Below are 6,680 nucleotides of genomic sequence, written 5' to 3' on the forward strand. Positions count from 1 at the left end.
ACTTATAAGATTGCCAAATATATTAAAAAAAATTCATATAGGATATCAAATGTTAATATAGTCATATAATTTTTATATTAGGACTGTTTCGATAGAAAACCATGAAAATCTTTCTTATTAGCTATTAGAAGTTTTGATAAATTTCAACAACTGAGATTTGCATATGCACTTTGGATACATATGAGTCAATATTGATACACTTCACTATTTTAAGATTTTAATATTTTACTAGACCCATATAAATCCATATATATCTTTAATATATCAATTAGCATCCATCTTCGTGCAATGCACGGCATATCTAACCATAATAAATGATTTTAAAAATAATCTATAATAATTAATTATATTTAAAAAATTTATTGTTAATAAATATATTTGGATATTTTTTTCTTTGTCTATAGTATAAAAATTTGTTAAGAACTATAAATTTGACATCTACATATAATACTATACAATCATAGAATTCAAATTGTTTACCGATATAATTTTTCTATATATGGAATTTTCCTATCTAATTTTTTTATTTATGAACTTTATATTCAAATTCGAATGTATTTAAATAATATTTTTCATTTATAGAATTTAAATTTAAATTCAAATGTATTTTTTGATTCATTGCAAATAATTAATTTCTATATATTAAATACTAATAATGTAATTTAATTAATTAATTAATTATTATTATTATTATTATTATTATTATTATTATTTATCCCATAAACACAATTTTACCTTATAAGGTAATTATTTATGGAATTCAAATTAAAATTTTTTTTATCTATTTAATTTTTTACATATTTATAAAATTCAAATTCAACTTTAAATTCAAATGTATTTATATAATTTAACACAAATTCAAATATATTTTTATAATATTTTCCATCTATGCAATTCAAATTTACATTTAAATTCAAATGTATTTTTTTATTCTTTTCAAATAATTAGTTTTCCGATGTTAAATCCTTATAATATAGTTTAATTATATTTATTATTATTGTTATTATTATTATTATTATAACTTAATTAACAATAAGTTTTTGATTTAAAAAGATATATATATATATATATATACATATCATATATATATAGTTTCACTACCACATGTGTCGACTTGTACATTATAATACAAATCAATATTAAATTATATACAATTTATGATGTGTTGTATATACTTTATTTTAATATTACATACAATTTAATTATGATATATATATATATATATATATATATTTAATGTGCATGATGAAATTCATTATAGTAAAATTTTATATATATAATGTTATGGATATATATTTATTGCTTATTTAAAATTTATTTCAAAATAAAAATTAATTTTATACGTATTTGGGTACAACCATAAAATGTAAAAGAAAAAAATTATATTTTTTCAATCAATTATCTAATATTATAATAATAAAAATTTATATTTTCGAATACAACCAATAAACGTAAAAAAATTCATGCTTTTCAATAACTGCTCTATTTTTGTTACTGATTAATATTTTAATAAAATCATAAATAATAAAAAAGGAGATGATTTTTTTATTGATGATTTTGGAAGGAATTTGGAATGATAATATGTTGGCATGTGGTACAAAACTCTTCTACTTTTATATATTATATAGATGTTTACCTATCAAATTTTTTCCATTTATAGAATTTTTCTATATAATTTTTTTCATCTATGGAATTTAAATTCAAATTCAAATGCTTTAACATAATTTAATTCAAATTCAAATGTATTTAAATAATATTTTTCATCTATAGAATTCAAGTTCAAATGTATTTTTTTTAATTCCTTACAAATAATTAATTTCGATATATTAAATACTCATGATGTAATTTCGTTATTTATTATTATTATTATTTAGCCTATAAACACATTTTTATCTTATACGGTAAATTATTTATACAATTCAAATTAAAAAGTGTTTACCTATTTAATTTTTTACATCTATGAAATTCAAATTCTAATGTATCTATATAACTTAATTCAAATTCAAATGTATTTGTATAATATTTTCCATCTATGAAATTCAAATTCAAAGTCAAATGTATTTTTTAATTTTTTACAAATAATTAATTTTCCTATGTTAAATCCTTATAATAATTTAATTATATTTATTGTTATTGTTATTACTATTATTATTATTTTAACAATAATTTGGATTTAAAAGGAGGTATACACACACACACACACACACACACACACACACACACACACACATACCATATATATACAGTTCCACTATCATATTTATCGGTTTATACATTATATTATCGATCAGCATGAACTTGTATATAATTTATGGTGTGCTGTATATATTTTATTTTAATATTATATATAATTTGATTATAACATACATTTAATATCCATGGCAATATTCATTATGGTAAAATTATATATATAATATTATAAATATATATTTATTGTTTATTTAAATTTTATTTCAAAACAAAAATATATTTAGGTACAACCATAAAAGGTAAAAAAAATTCATACTTTTTCAATCAACTATCTAATATTATAATAATAATACATATTTTTTTAATACAACCAATAAAGGTGAAATATTTTATGCTTTTTAAATAACTACTTTATTTGGTACTGATTAATATTTTGATAGAATCATATACTGATATATGGCACAAGACTTTTTTATTCTTATATATTAATATACTAGCATCCATCCCTGTGTGATGCATGACATATCTAATCATAATAGATGATTTTAAAAATAATCTATAATTAGTTATATTTAAAAAATTATTTAAAAATTTTATTATTAATAAGTATATTTAAATATTTTTTAATTTATATTATAAAAGTTTGTTAAGAACTATAAATTTGACTTTGCATATAATATTATACAATCATATAACTCAAATTCAAAAATATTTACCGATATAATGTTTTTCATTTATGAAATTTAAATTTAAATTCAAATGAATTTATATAATTTAATTCGAATTCAAATTTATTTAAATAATATTTTTTATCTATAGAATTTAAATTCAAATTCAAATATATATTTTGATTCCTTGTAAATAATTAATTTTCATATATTAAATACTCATAATGTAATTTATTTATTTATTTAATTACTATTATCATTATTATTTATCCTATAAACACATTTTTACCTTATAAGGTAATTTATTTATGTAATTTAAATTAAAAAATATTTATCTATTTAATTTTTTTCATCTATAAAATTCAAATTCAAATGTATTTTATATAATTTAATTCAAATTCAAATATATTTATATAATATTTTAATTTATGCATTTCAATTTCAAATTCAAATGTATTTTTTGATTGTTTATAAATAATAAATTTTTCTATGTTAAATCCTTATCATATAATTTTATTATTATTATTATTATTATAAACTAATTAACAATAATTTGGATTTAAAAAGAGATATACAATTAATGATTTAGAATTCAAGGTTTACATTGGAAACACTTAAAAATCCATTATTAAATTTAGAATAAGATACCATTAGATAAAATAAAATAAAATCATAAATAAACTTATATTAAAGAAATTTGGCATAAAAACAAAAATAAACTCAATATATAAATTATAAAATTTATTAATTAATTCAATAAAATAATCAAAGAAACGTTTTAATTAATTTTAAACCTCAACTTGAAATAATAATGAAATATAAATAAAATTCATGTTAAAACCTCGATTTAAATAAATAATAAAAACATGAATAAAATATATTTAAACAATCAATCTAAAATAGGTAGAATAAATCATTTAATTAATAAAAAAATACTTAAATCAATTTAAACATCTATTTGAAATAAATGGTAAAAATATAATAAAATCCCTTTTAAATCATCAAATCAATTTAAATAGAAAAATCAAGGTAAAGTGCATCTTTAAAATATCAATTGAAATATATGATAAAACACCATTAAATACATTTTAATTTTAAGTACGATTTTAAAATATTTTATTTATAAAATCATATCGCGAAAACCACTTGATGCACCAAACTATATACCAGTGGTGCCCAACGGTACTCAGCGTCCCAAGCATGGCCTGATAGGGAGGTTAAAGAGAAAAACCCGTATACAGTCACGTGGCGTCCCACAGCGCCGCTGCTATCGGGCGTCTTGACCATGAAGGAGGCAACTATGGCCAATATCAAACTTGTCTACCCTCAGTCCAATGGCAACCACAGGATAACACTATAAATAAACCTGCGTGCTAATCATATCCACATGTGGCTAATCGTATTCACATATATAACACCGAACACCAGTACTGTATAGTGCATCTAAAAGCCAGTAAAACATAAAATCATTATTTATGTAAAATACCACCTGGTTTATTCCATCTATTTTAACCCGTAATTTTTTGCATTCCTTTTCAAATCCTCATCATAAATCCATCGGTTTGAATCCATCAATTTTATCACAATGAAATCAAAACCATAAATATTTAATGCATAAATTCATTTTTTGAACATAATACTTTAAACAATATTTTCCTCAATTCCATGAAAAAAATAAATTTAAGTCAAAATAACATTAAAACCACATAAACTCCATATATAATTAAATTCATACAATTTTGCACCATAAATTTAATAATAAAAATAACAATAATTAATAAGATTTATAAACCATACTTCTTTTAAAATCCCAAATATATTTTTGGCAACAACACATATATTAAAATCATCATAAATTGGCATTGTAAAATTAAATGGAAATTAGTTTAAATAATAAACATATATTAAATTTCACATGAAAACATTTTTAATTAAACAATATTCCAACAATAAAATTTAACAATTATTAACAAATTTCCAAATCCATAAAATTCTTAAAAATCAAAATATTTCTTAATGCACAAATAGTTCTAATTCATTCAATTTTGGCATCGAAATTCCAAATATAAATTTACTAAATATTTAACACATGAAATATAATTTCCAAATATATAATCAACACAAAATATATACAATTTATCAACCCAAAATAATTTTGAAGGTGGGTCACTCACTTTAAGCAAGCAATTCAATCAAGATCCTCCACAAGATCGATTCCACAATTCACACGTGCTCCTAAAATATCAATATTACACAAAATCGATTAAATTAATATTATAATATACCAAATTGAAGCTTATGATGCGAGGATCCAAGATTGAGCTTTACCTCCCGAAGATCGGACTTGTGGTAGCCGGAATCTCACTAGAAATGTTTTGGGTTTAAAGTCCTCGAATCTCACAGACCATCACGAATTGAAGGAAAAGGACCTCGGATTTGAATTCAGGGAGGTCAAATTACTAGGGAAGGATAGGTGGGGTGATCGGAAACTCATCGAAACTGGGTTTTCCGATGAGCCATTGTGGTCACCGCAATCAGCCACAGCCAGCGGCACGTCCGACTACCACTGGTCGTGAAAATTGGTGGGGAGGTAGATCTAGTGATGGGTGAGCCAATAAGACTGGTGGTGAAGCAAACGGAGGTTTGGTTTGGGAGAAATCGATGGTGGAAAAAAATGGGCCATCGTCGGAAAATACCTCAATTATGACACGTCAGCGGTCGGATGGCGGTGATTTTTGGCTGGCCAACTGGTTTTTAAGTGGGCATCATGGTGGTGGTCCAGCGTGTGTACTGTTTTGGTGGCTGGAAAAGTGTTGTTCAGCGGTGGCTGGTTCTCTCTCCTCCTTCTCTGTAACAACCTGTATAAAAAATACACATGTTTTAACAAGTTTGACCAAGTGAACAATATGTGGGTCCAAGTTGACTTTTTCAATGGTCATTATTTTTTGTTTAACTAAGATACCGGTGTATAGATCTCATTGATAAGAGTTCATATATTGGTGGCACTCCAAATTCTAAGTTATAAATAAAAAATTATGGTTCTGAGAAGTTTTAAGCATAAGTTTTATATCAGTGTCCAAATCAGTCTGCGATTTTTGTCTGTTAGTGATTCAAGGCTCTATATAAGCCTCGGTAAGTGTAAAAAATAGAAAACCAATTTCTAAAATACCTATTTCATCTTTAAAACTTGATAAATTCTCCTCCCAGACTCGTGGGTCCGAACTGGATCGTTTCGACCTATTTAACATCGAGCCGGGTCATCGCCATTTTTTCCAATTCTGGCCACCAAAATATTACATGCACCAGGCAGGGAGGAAGCCCATGTAAAGACGAGCTCGGTCATGAAATTTCACAGCAAACGGCGGTTGAACGCGCCCAGATCTGGCTGGAGAAGATGACGGCAACTGGCGAGGTGGGTCATCGGATTTTCATGTTTTTCGGCGGTTTCAAGCCCACCCAAAGACCTTTCCTACCAATTTTGGACCCTCTGAACTCATTTCCGTGGTTATTTTGCCTAGATTCCTCACCGTTTCAGAGATACGACAATCGAATTTTTGGGCCACTAGAGGAACCTTTGGACCAAGTTGAGCTTACTACTGGGTTCCTTATCTCTTAGGCTTTCCATGAATATAAATTTTGTGAGTTTTGGAGGTTGTTTGATAATTTTTCAATTTTAAGGTCAATTAGTTAATTATCAGAAATTAGGACTGTGCTTGGACAACATTGGTCAAATTGGTTAAAATTGGAGTTGGATTAGTGAAATTGGATATTATTAGGACCCATTAGGAGGTTCAGTTTTGAAAGATTAGGCTTCGAGTGAAA

This window comes from Ziziphus jujuba, chromosome 3, assembly GCF_031755915.1.
Source record: "Ziziphus jujuba cultivar Dongzao chromosome 3, ASM3175591v1".
Taxonomy (NCBI): Eukaryota; Viridiplantae; Streptophyta; class Magnoliopsida; order Rosales; family Rhamnaceae; genus Ziziphus; species Ziziphus jujuba.